This window comes from Plectropomus leopardus, chromosome 22, assembly GCF_008729295.1.
Source record: "Plectropomus leopardus isolate mb chromosome 22, YSFRI_Pleo_2.0, whole genome shotgun sequence".
In the NCBI taxonomy this organism is placed as follows: Eukaryota; Metazoa; Chordata; class Actinopteri; order Perciformes; family Serranidae; genus Plectropomus; species Plectropomus leopardus.
Window position 1 is genome coordinate 4558204 of NC_056484.1, and position 12189 is coordinate 4570392.

The window sequence follows — 12189 nt, forward strand, 5'->3', positions numbered from 1 at the left end:
TGCAGTATATGCCAATATTTCCTGACTATGACGCACAATTAGAGTGACAGTAACAGTTGGTCTTTCTATTTAATTTTCCCACTTCCATTACTTTTATTTATATTCCATCAAACACAACACAAGGCTTTGCTTGGTGCTTTAACTACTGAAAACAAATGGACAGTTGCTATGCAACAATTAATAATCTTTGAGGTGCGCTATTCTCAAGTTTCCTTTTACCTTTCAGTAACCTGAGTGCTGAGACAATTTGCACTTTCTTGTTGCTGTCAGCTTTGCCCCCTTCTCCCTCTGCAAATGGAGGTTTCTGGTGAATATGCAGCCTTTTGTAGAGTCAGAAATGCAGTGATAAAAAGTAGCTCCTCTTTTCAAATCGTAGCAGACAGCACACTGATTTACACAGCGCAGTGACAAGGACGACAGCTGCAGTGTACCGAGATGGAAAATATATCCTCGCTGCATCCCCAAACACCACTCTCCTTCCTTGATCCCTTTCTTCTCTTTAAGCACAACTCACATCAAGTCCCTCTTCATGTGCCCCACCCCTGCCATCAGCGTTTCTGTTGACTGACATCAGGGCTCCTCTGCTGAAATTGAGGAATTATTGATGAACTCAAAAAGGAACCAACGGTAACACTTTATATTATTATATATTGAGGCCTAATGCATATTGTCATATGCATTAGTTAATATGTAATAAGCATCTTGTAAGCCCTTATAAGATTTTCATTAACATTATTATGTGTTACCAAGACCACAGTATGTGTTAATAACAGCATTCAAAACATGTTAAGAAACGTATTAAAAGATGTTTGCTGCTTAATAGCATTAATAAAAGCCTTATAAGTGTCTTGTAATCGTTTATAATTACTTTACAAACACATGCTTTGAGTTTACCTATTATGTAATTGTTTAACCTTAACTACGCTTTAATGTTGCATTATTAAGATTAATACATACTTTATTATTATGTATTTAAGTTTAGTTCAGTTAACTACGTTTTTTTGCAGCGACTATATCTGAAGCAAAAACAGTGCTTTATTAGGCTAAATTAATCATTTATTATGCACTTAATAACTGTTAACTATGCACTTATCAACAGTTAACCATGCACTTATTAACAGTTAACGGTGCTTTTTTGCAGCTTCCAGATCAAAAGCAAGAACAGTGCCTTATTAGGCTTAACAAATACTTTTTTTATGTACTTATTAACAGTTAACTGTGCACGTATTAACAGTTATCAATGCTTCTTTGCAGCTACCGAATCAAAAGCAAAAACAGCGCCATATTAAGCCTACTAAATACTTTATTATGCACTTCTTTACAGTTAGCTGTGCATTTATCAGTGAACTATGCTACTACCAGATCTAAGGCAAGAACAGCGCCTTGTTTAGCATTTTGTTCTCACTATAGATCCAGTAGCTACAAAAAAGCATATTGTTAACTGTTTATAAGTGCAAGTATTTATTAATCTTAATAAAGCAAAATAAAACAAACAACCCAACAACTTTGTTAGTTTTACAATGACAAATTAAGTAATTTAGTTTAACTCAAAAACATGTTTGTGATGCTATTATAAATAATTATAAGAAACTCAAAACGCTTTTATTAACATTTTTAGCAATTTTTTAGCAATTTTACTATTATAAACACTTATTCTAGTTTTATTAATACATAATAATGCTAATAAGCATCTTAGAAGGGCTTACAAGATGCTTATTACATATTAACTAACACTTATTTCAAGGACCTCAATATAAAGCTTTGCCGAGCCAGCTACCTTCCAGAGGCGGCAGCGGCCTTTGTGGTCAGGTCAGAAGGTAAAAGCACATGTGTGAACTCTCCCTGACTCTGTCACAAGAAAATTAACTCCCAGTGACCGGTGGTAAGAATGCTGTCTAACCTGCCACACACGCCTGTTTTCACACTCCCCAGTTTATTATCTGTGGCCATCTCGCCACCTACAGAGACAAGGACGTCTCAGATGAGAGAAAAATGACCACATCTATAGTTTTATGGTGCTGACAGTTGACAAGGGGACAGAAATGAGGAAGGGCAAAAGGGGAGGGGACTTCACGGGTGGATGGCTCCCAGCTCATGACAGCGTCAGGCCAAACAAACACGGACGCGCATGCCTCTTTTTCCGGGCCGCGTTATTAACACACCAGTGAAGAACACTTAACTCATGCCTATTCAATTATGCTAATGGATACATATACAAATGACCCTGCTTAGTTATTAGCCGTCTCAATTAGGAGACATGTGTATGGGGGTTCAGAAGAGAGAGAGGGAGGAGTGACAGGTGGTTTGCTGGTGATAACAGAAGCCTGAGGGCAAGACTTGTGCAGCTTTTATTGTTTCTGCGGGGAGGAGGCGGCTGGAGATCCTCTGTACTTGGAGGACATGCAGCGAGGCACAAAATCAATGTCATGCTGAGCTCGTGTTTGCATATTTGTGTGGACGTGTGTGCGAGGGCAAATGCATGAGCAGAAGTGGCTCTTATCTTCCCTGGCTTTTCTCTTAGTGTATCAATGCAGAGGCGATGCTCTGAGAGGCTATGTCCAATGTTTCCTGTGAACGCCATCACCACAGATCAGAGAGCAAGACTACAGTGAGCTTTCAACTGACAGCACTTACAGAAAAAACACTTCTGATTTCACACCCTCTTACTGTGTTAACCATTATCACACACAAGATGTAAGCTACATCTAATTAATTCACGAAAACGGGTGATTTGGAACCAGCTGCAGAACATACAGCCCCATTTTTTTTTCAAAATGGTATTCTATCGGCGAGTGTAATTATACAATAAATCTGAATCATGGGGCTGTGATATTAAAATGCCTTGCACATACACTAAAAGCATGCATTAAAATCAATAAAATGGATCGACAAAGTCATAACTGATGCATATATCCCATTAATTACAGCCAACGCAGATTAATCATAATGATTAATAGTGTGAAATGAAGCGTGTTGCTATGGAAGAGAGCGCTCGTCTTGAGTGTACACTGATATTACACTAGCACACAATAGCATGGCAAAGCTAACAATTTGTGGTCGTGATCTTTGTCGATGCAACAACAGAACTAATACACCAGTCTGTGATATCGTCAGAGAACAACGTAGAGTGGGAGCACAGTTTACATTTGTAGTACTTCCAATTTTACTGATAAACTACAGCCACTGCTTGATATAAGAATTAACCATGAAGCTTACAAAGAACCATATGTCTACGTTTTGGACATTATTATTGTCAGACAAGTAAAGTAACAGCGTAGACTGACAAAATCAGTCAACAAAGTTGGTGTCTAATTCACACACATTGCTAGGGTAACAGCTACCGAAAGAGTGCATCTAATTAACTGTCTAAACTGAAGACATGAAGGTTTATTTACAGTTATTCTTTAAAAAGGGCTTGCCATAGATACAAGGGTTACATGGTGACTGTCAAACAGGTTGACTTGAATATTTACATCTCGATCCAACTCATCAATTCAACATACGTTTCGGCAAACCATGGATATTAACATATTAACATGTGGTTTAGGCACAAAAACCACTTAGTTATGGTAAAGAAAAAATCATGGTTTGGCTTAAAACATCCACTTTTAGTGGCACAAGTGCTTAAAACACAGTGAAGAAAAACAGCTTTTGGTGTCACATTTCTACTGGAAACGCAGTGAGAGGTGGCTTCAAAAACACCTGTTGTTGTGGCACAGTTGTTTAAAATCTAGCAATGGCTCACAAAAAATACATTTGGTGGCAAAAAGCTGCTGGAAACAAACTTTGGCTTGCTAAAAAACACACCCACTTTGAACAGCAAAATCGCAGCTGGAAAGGCAGCGATTTCTCGGTGGCTTTTTTTCTCTTCTTTTCTCAAAAAGGTTTTATGGTTTGTATATTTCTATGATTTATTTCTCTTCTTTTCTCTTCATCTTATACATACTAAATACCCGTGTCTGTCTAAAACACCTGGGACAACAATGGACATAAGTCCTAATCCCTCCACCCCTGATAAAAACCTGACATGCTGTAGTCTTATAAATATATTTGAATGTTGTCAGTGAACCAAACCAAACTAAAAAGCTCCTTTAGCCAACAATTTGATCTTTCTTTCATGAACGCAAATTTAAACAGCTAAAATAGTTTGTTTCTTGTCCTTGAGTCTACAGAGCATGAAAAGGACATGAAGTTGAAGAGCTAAATGACACTGAATCGTGAGTATCCCTGACTGCGAGCAAACAAGGACGTAACGCTTCAGTGAACCACACGCACTGTAGCAAAGGACCACACATCCTGTTTGTTAGCTTTACCATGTTGGCAACTGTTGTAATTATTTAACCAGGCTACCTGGTTAAGTACTGAGCACTTTTGCCGGTGGACTCAACCAATGTGTTGGTCCGTAAACACAAATAGATTAAAGCTAATAAATATTCAAACACTGCTGTGCCTGCTTATCAGCTACACTGCCTTCTGCAACCAAAATGTAAAAACTGTCAGTTCCCAGAGTTTATTATCTAATCACCATATGAATAATCTTTAAAAACAAGACAACAGCCTCCGTCATTTGTCTGCTTTAACTGTGAGCTTGCACAGGGTTCCCACACATTTTCATGGACAAATTTTCACAATTTTCAGTGACTTTTCAATCACCCATAACAGAAATGATTTCTCCTTGCCGTATTTACATTTTTCTATCATATCAGATTCAAACTCTATTCAAACATAATGTCAGCTAGCTGACAAACATAAAGGGAGAGAAGGAACACTGGGAGAAAGTAAAAAGATGAATGTTGGTAAACAAAAAATATTGCATCGACACATAGGCTATTTGAGTGTATTTTCATCTCTTCGGGGTCATTTTGCATCTTAATGGGGTTGTTTAGCTGCTCTTTAGGGTATCCGCGGACGATTGCTATACAAATTTAAATACACACAACATAATTCCATGACTTTTCAAAAACTTTTCAATGATTTTGACTTTTCCAGTCCTGGAAAATGGGACTGTAAAATTCCATTATTTTTCCAGGTATTCCATGACCGTGGGAGCCTTGGCTTGCAGTATGTCTCATAATACTTTTCATTCCTGAAGCCTCCATTTCTGTCCGATCCTTTTCTAAATGGACTGTTGGTGCTGTCCACAAGGGGTGGTGCTGAAATTTCACCCTCCTCTGCTTGCGTCCACCTCTCTGCCTCTCTACAGGAGCGTTGTCCATGGTTCTGAATCAGCGCTGCATGGCCTGAGCACAGTGGCTCTGCCCACAGAGAGAAAAAATATGATTTTAGCTGGCTGGGTTACTGGGTTGAGCAGCTTGGACCTTGTCTCTGCCGGCTCTGTCTGTAAGAGGCAAACAAGCCAGAGTCTCAGCAGGCAGGGAGCTCCACGCCCTGTTTGCCTCAGAGCTGTCACATGTGACAGCGTCATCTACAAAGGGATGGGGGGGCTGGAGGCCTGAATACATCCCTTAGATGGATATGAAACATGACTGTGGTTGGAGCTAGATGGAGTATATCTTTCGAGGAGAATGATCTCAGTGATTGTTATTTCGCTCAAATGTGTGAACGTCTTTTGTGACACAAAAGAGACGTGTAGCAGTAGAAAGAACCTCCTATCCTCTCGACACTAACTTCACGCCTAGGTTTTAAGTCTTTGAAACCTGAATGACTTTTCTTGTGCTGACTTCAGGCAGCTTTCAAGAGTATTTAAACCTTTGAAACATGGGCAAATAGGTTTGATTTCTTTGAAAAACATGGGGGGAAAAAAAGGCGATGAGCAACTTGGCAAGAGATTTCCTGCAAATTGCAAAAAATTACTTTAAGAAGATCATATCTGAAAAAGCTAATAAAAAAAAAATCCAGAGAACTATATTTAAATTATCATAGTTAAAAATATCTTTATAGAATGATTGTTATTTTTGAGCATTTCATTTCCTTTTCTTTTTTCTTGGGGTTGGGCAGGGTTTATTTTATTTATTTATTTTTTAAATTTTATTTGCTTGTACTTTTTACAGATGTATTGCTCATTTTTGGGTCATTCTTCTTGAGCTGCCCGTTGACTTCTTCCCATGATTCCCAAGTTTCAGAAGGTTAACACTAAGCGCATTGTAAATGTGCATCCGGTGGGATGTTGTGTGAAAAGAATGGCTGATCCCCAGCTCACGAGAGGCCGACCCCTCTCTGTCATGTCTTTCCCCGGAGTAGAAAAGCTAGCCAATCAGAGTAGATGAGGCAATGAGTCACAGAGAGCGGACTGCATCCAGTGGACCGAAAGGAGCCGCCTGCCGCTCTGGGCAGCAAAACAGTAACCATGGATGGAGTGATTTGGTCATGCACACACCAACACCCTCACACAGGGAAAGCATGTAGATTTACAAATGGTTTCAGGCATTAATCTAACAAATGTGATGTCAAAAAGTGCAATTTTCTTCGCCTCCATCACACTTTTATGTATTGCTCTCTCGCTTTTATGAGATTTATGAGGCAAGTCATTACTCTTAAATGTCGCCACTCCTTAACTAACCCAGTGTGACGCTGCAAGGTTGTGTGAAGGTCAACACATTGCCTGGATCAACTCAGGCTGAGCTGTGTTTAAGCTTCATATACAGTAATGGTACAGTGCAGTAGAGTGCGCGTCACTCACGGCCTTTAGATAAACAAAAACACTGTGTGAATGGGCCTTGTGAATGAGAGACGCTCATTAACTATTGATGCACTGGGAGATCTCACAGCTGGATACACACACATTTCACACAATAGTTGTTGAATCACATGACAATGCCAGTGGGCGCGATATTCCACAAGAAAAGACTGAATTGTCCTCCAAAGAGAATTAAATGTGCCTCCGTAAATGACAACACTATGGGATGTACAAAATCCTTTATCCACGGAGCAACAAAAAAGGTGCAGTGGATGTGAAAAGGATTTAATGGACCTTGCGGGAGAATAAAGGATTTGGAAGGTTGGCGGAAAAATGAAGTCAAAATGGAACTGAAATCCAACTGAATTAGTTTGCGTTTGAAAAGACTGGAGCCGCGTGTTGGCTTTCATGGCTTGTTCCCGCCCGAGACAATAGAATCAAATAGACAGGGGAGCTATTTGAAGCCCCACAATCTACCAACCTTCACCTCTTTCATGTTTCTAAATGAGAGAAGAAAAAAAAAGCAGAAGTGCAAATGTTATTAAGAACAGAGGAGCTTTTGTTCAGCCTCTGGCCCTCTCTGTCTGTCTTTGTTTAATACTGTACGTCAGCATGCGTGAATGGAGGGAGGGAGAGATCGACTAGTTTCAGTTGTATCTGGGATAATGAGGGAGAGGGAAAGATAAGGGATGGCAAAGAGGAAATGACAAACAGCAGGGAAGGCAGTGCAGTGATTCGATTACAGTAGAACTTCTCATTAAATGACAAAGAGCTCTGGGTGAGGGAGCCACGCTATCGTACTTTACATACACCCTGTCATTTTTCTCTTTTCTGTGGGGAAATAAGCGTCTCCTCGGACTACACTGCTGCCACGCTTGAGCCTGAGGAGCAGCCGTTGAGCTGGAGCTCGGCCTAACCCTCGGTTGGAGTCCGCTTATCCCAGTCTGTCACTGATCCCATCAGCTGTGGAGCCACAAACAGCCAGGTCATAAATTGGACTGCTCAAAACCAATATTGTGACCACTTTTCGGGGGAAAATCTAAACACAAGCTGCACTGATACTTCAGAAAAACGCATGTGCAGAGAGTATTAATGCCACACTGTTTGAGGGCGAGAGGAACTGTTGCAAAAAGTGACTCAGAAAGAAACGCACCACAGGTCTTTCCAGTTTCAAATTTGATCTAACGTTGGATCATGTCATTGTAAAGCTGAACCAATCTGACATCCTCCTTCTCTCCATAACCTGACTCTTCCACTCACAATTACAGTACAGTGTCCGGCAAGCCACACACACACACACATACACACACACAAACACACACACACACACACACACACACACGCACGCACACGTGCACACATCAAAACCAGCGCTCCGTTTCAACCACACATGCATTCATCTCAGAGCAGCAACACAAGCAAGAGCTCTCATGCCATTTGACTGTATCATCATCTCCACACTGCTCTCCTCTTACCTGGCGGCACGCTGTCGTCCCTGGGTCCTCTTTACAATCCCAGGAAGGGCTTCAGACAAGTTCTGCCTTCACCAAGGGAGCTGGATTTGGCACTTTGAGAAAAAAGAAGGAAAAAAAAGGCTTAAAAAAAAAGCAATGTCCCCCTTTTATTCTTTTTCACACAGCGGCTCGAGAAGCTCTCACACACTCCAACACCCAGTCAACAGCTCCGGCAAGCGAGCTGCGCGCTGTTCTTTCCCTCTCTCTCTTCTCTCTCTCTCTCTCGCTCTGTCCGTGACACTCGCCTCCTCTCTTCCCGCCCACCTACTCTAGCCCCCTCCCCCAACTTCTCTCCCTCTCTCTCCCCCTTCTTCTGTCAGACAAAATGCACACATCCCCTCTATCTCTCAGCTCACTATATTCTGACATTTCCCCCACCCACTCACACCTTCTGCTCCGTGAAAACAAATATCAAATGAAGGTACGATTACACACAACATCGACAAACTTCTTTGTTTTGTGCAGCATTTCGTATTTTCTCTCACAATGAGATGAAGCTCAGCCGAGTAACATCAGATGGTGATGAATAATGCTAATGAGGCATTTGTACTGTATGTGATTACAATTCTGACTCCCCTTTTAAAGCTTCTCTAGTCACTCCTCTTCATCTTTCTGTCTCACTCCACCTATTCCTGTCTCCCCTCAGGTCCCGCGGGTGCATTTGATGCTGCTCACGTCCCATTCTTCAGACAGCTAGTCAAGGGCATTCCCAGAGTAAGTGTATGCTAATGCTCCGCCTCAAGGAGCTGCCTGGCGTCTCCTCCCTCCCCTTCTTCCCAGACTCTCAGCTCGACCAGATGTGGCACTCGGAGCTCCCAGGGAGGGGGCAGCAGATGCAAAGGCAAAGGTGGACTGGCAGCCAAAGTCTTGAAAGTCAAGTCTCATTTGACCACTCAAATGGACGCAGAGTGAAGCCAGCAGCACGAGGTTTGATGGAGGTGAGGATGTCTGACGGAGCTTTATTGGCGTGAGATGCAGACGTGCTTTGGTCTACTGCCATTGGTCAGTTTGTCTAAACAGGTTCTTTGTATGCAGGATGTTTGTGCTACAGATCTATCCATTAGGCCCAAGCACAAGCTCTCAAACACAGGAATTTAATTAATCACAGCGTCTATTTGCAACCATGTGAAAATAGTTAGACTGCTGGTATTTTGCTTTTTTCTCTAGAGCAGGACACCACACTTAAAAACAAAATCTCTGTGTTATAAATTCACTGTACTTTACAATAAAGAGTTACAAACTTGGTGGTCACGAGTCACTTGTGTGATCCACTTTTGGACCACGACCCTCCAGTTAGGAACCACTGCTCTGTAAGATTCTCAACCCCAGGCAGCTATTAAATGTACTGTACGTGCACATGTGTGCGTCTATGAAGAGACTCGGCATGTAAATAAAGTGCACAGGCTGATAAAGCTCAGTGAGACACATGGCTCTGTTGACAACACACACACATGCATAAAAGCTAACAGACATTTAGGCGGGACAGAGGCAGAGCAAACAGGGAGTCTGTGTTAATGATTACCAACTAACACCCTGCCTGGACACTGCACAGCTTGCTCCTCTGTACATAAGCTTTGGTTCACTCACTCTGTGTGTGCTGTGTGTGTGTTTTGTGTTGTGTGGCAGCGGGGGGATCAATTTCTGGGTGAGGTGATGTGGCCGGTGCAGATTTGTGGCCCAGCGGTCTTACAGTTCAACCTTAATGAGCAGGGGAAGAAGTGCGACCATGCTGAGCCGGCCTGCTATGGAGAATATCTGTTGTCTATCCAAACAAAGTTGTCTGAACACACACCCGAGCGCCACAGAGGCTTTCCGCTATCACAGCTAAGGGCTGAAATTTGCACACCTCCAACAAGCTTATCTCCCTTGCAAACGTAAACTGGCTGGAAGACAGATAATAGTTTTTGGCCAAACAATTTCTCTGAGAAAGAGAGTAAACACTCAGGGAAGTCAATATACCGCAGCTATAAATCGCTAATGACTGAACTGGGTCTCTGGGTGCAGATCACTGCCCTCTGTGGACGTCACTGAGCTCTGAAGGTGCAGCTCCTACGCGTGTACTAAAACAACTACATTAAAAGACTAAGAGGAGAATTCATACTGGGTGAAAGAAAGTATTTTCTGCTGGAAAGAATATTTTTTCGATAAACATCTTGTTTAATTTGTCAATCTGCATCTTGTATTCTGAATCCATTAAACTCTCACAGTATTTGGTGTCTCTGGTGTCTTGGAGAATACGTGTTAAATTCTGGGGTTGACAGCTGAGTAGTTCGCTCAAAGCGAAAGCTGGCAACTTTTATAAAAAATAACTATTTGTAATATTTCCTGAGTCTGCCACTGTATCCATGCAGTGGTTCATGAGACAGTCTGTGAAAAAAACAATGCAACTTGTGGTGATTCTAATGGTGTTTGCTAGAATCTACTGCAGCTCATGGAAAACAACCAATTAGATCTGAGGAGTCTCTTAATGCAGCTGTCAATCATGTGAATCGCTGCTGGTGAACTGTGGTCAAACTGTCAAACTCGGCTGCGCAGATCAAATATGAATTGTCTGTTATTGCATTGCCTATTTCTTGCCTAAAATGTTTTCAGCAACATATTTTAGTAAACTGTTTAGCTGTAAAATGAGAATTTTTGCTCCAGTCTTGGGCAGTGCTTAGCTTTCATAAGAATGTATCCCTGGTGGTCACAAACTTTTTTCCATTTTACAGCTTAAACAGTACACGAAAATATGTTTTTGAAAAGGTAAGGCATAAGCAATGCAGTAACAGAATCTTGATTCATTTGTGATCAGTGCTGCGTAGTTTGACAGTTTAACCAAAGTTAGAGAGTGGTGATTATGATTGACAGCTGCGATAGAGACTCCTCAGCTCTGATCCTCCTTTAGCAGCGCTGATTCCTGCAAATGTCATTAAAAGCACTACGAGGAGGCAGAGGAACTTTATTTTTTTCATAGATCATCTGTCTCATATACTACTCTCTGGATATTATGACAGTTTGGCAAAAATTGCAAAAAAGGTATTTTATAAGAGCAACCAACTACAACTTTAAAGAACTAGTGTGTAAGATTTAGAGCGATTTGGTGGCATCTATAGCAGCCAAATGAAACTTTCCAGTTTATGATTCTTACAGTTTTCATCGTTAAGGAGGTTTTCCGAGAAGCTGCATTATCTACAGAGATTTCTTCCTCTCCAAAACAGACAGACCTGGTGATTTATACTGGTAAATATAATGAATGAAATAGTTTAAGGTTACAGATCAGTGTTTCTCAAACGCTGTTCGGCATGTCGCAGATGGGATGCTATTCCTTGCACGTGCTAATGTGTGGTCACCTTTTTTCTTGACAACTTAAGATCTAGACATGACATGACAACTATCATGTTTCATAAACATGACAGTTCATATTGTCAGGCAGTTATACACTAAAGAATACATGGTTATTATAATGTACTCCATTTTTGCCAATGTATGTCCATATATCACACACACTGAACCTTCAAGCAGTGATAGAAATTGTACCTTGAAAAAGTAAAGAGTGCCAATGCAAAGAAAAAAACGTATGTCAGAAAATGTGCTGCTTGACTGACACATGACTAAGAACGGTAGTGCAGAAAAAACACCACATTCACAACTCAACATCAAGACAGGGACAAGAACATGATATTGATTTGACCATTGAGTGAGAAAGGAACAGTGAAACTGCACACAATGACCACAAAGCAGTTGCATCAGCACTTAATGCTGTCAAAACCTTTTGAATCGCAACAACAGCCAACCCTTTCTAACTGACACCCACGTATAAAAAACAAGCGCTCATAATGCCCTCTGCTTGCAACAGCAACTTTCAAAAGAATTGGACAAAGCATATAAAAAAGAAAATCTTTGAAACCAGGAGCCTGTCAGCAGTGATTGAACGTAGATGGAACAGAAAAGGCAAAAGGAGAAAAAGGAATCAACAGGGTGGAAGAGGAATAGAAATGGCAAAATGGCATTTAGAGGGAAAAAGGCGGTGAAATAAAGGGAGATGGGTGAACAAAA

The 12189-nt window shown here is 41.2% G+C and overlaps 1 protein-coding gene across 3 annotated transcripts in view; it reads right to left on the reverse strand.

Annotated features, from left to right (window-relative positions):
* Positions 1 to 12189, reverse strand: part of syt1a (synaptotagmin Ia) — a 206842-nt gene that overhangs the window by 96595 nt on the left and 98058 nt on the right. For 2 of the 3 annotated variants that reach the window (XM_042511372.1, XM_042511371.1), the window contains exon 2: positions 8113 to 8204. The gene's annotated coding sequence lies outside the window, so the exon portion shown is untranslated. Of the gene's footprint in view, positions 1 to 8112; positions 8335 to 12189 lie in introns of those variants that run through there. The other variant, XM_042511373.1, reaches the window with a different exon arrangement.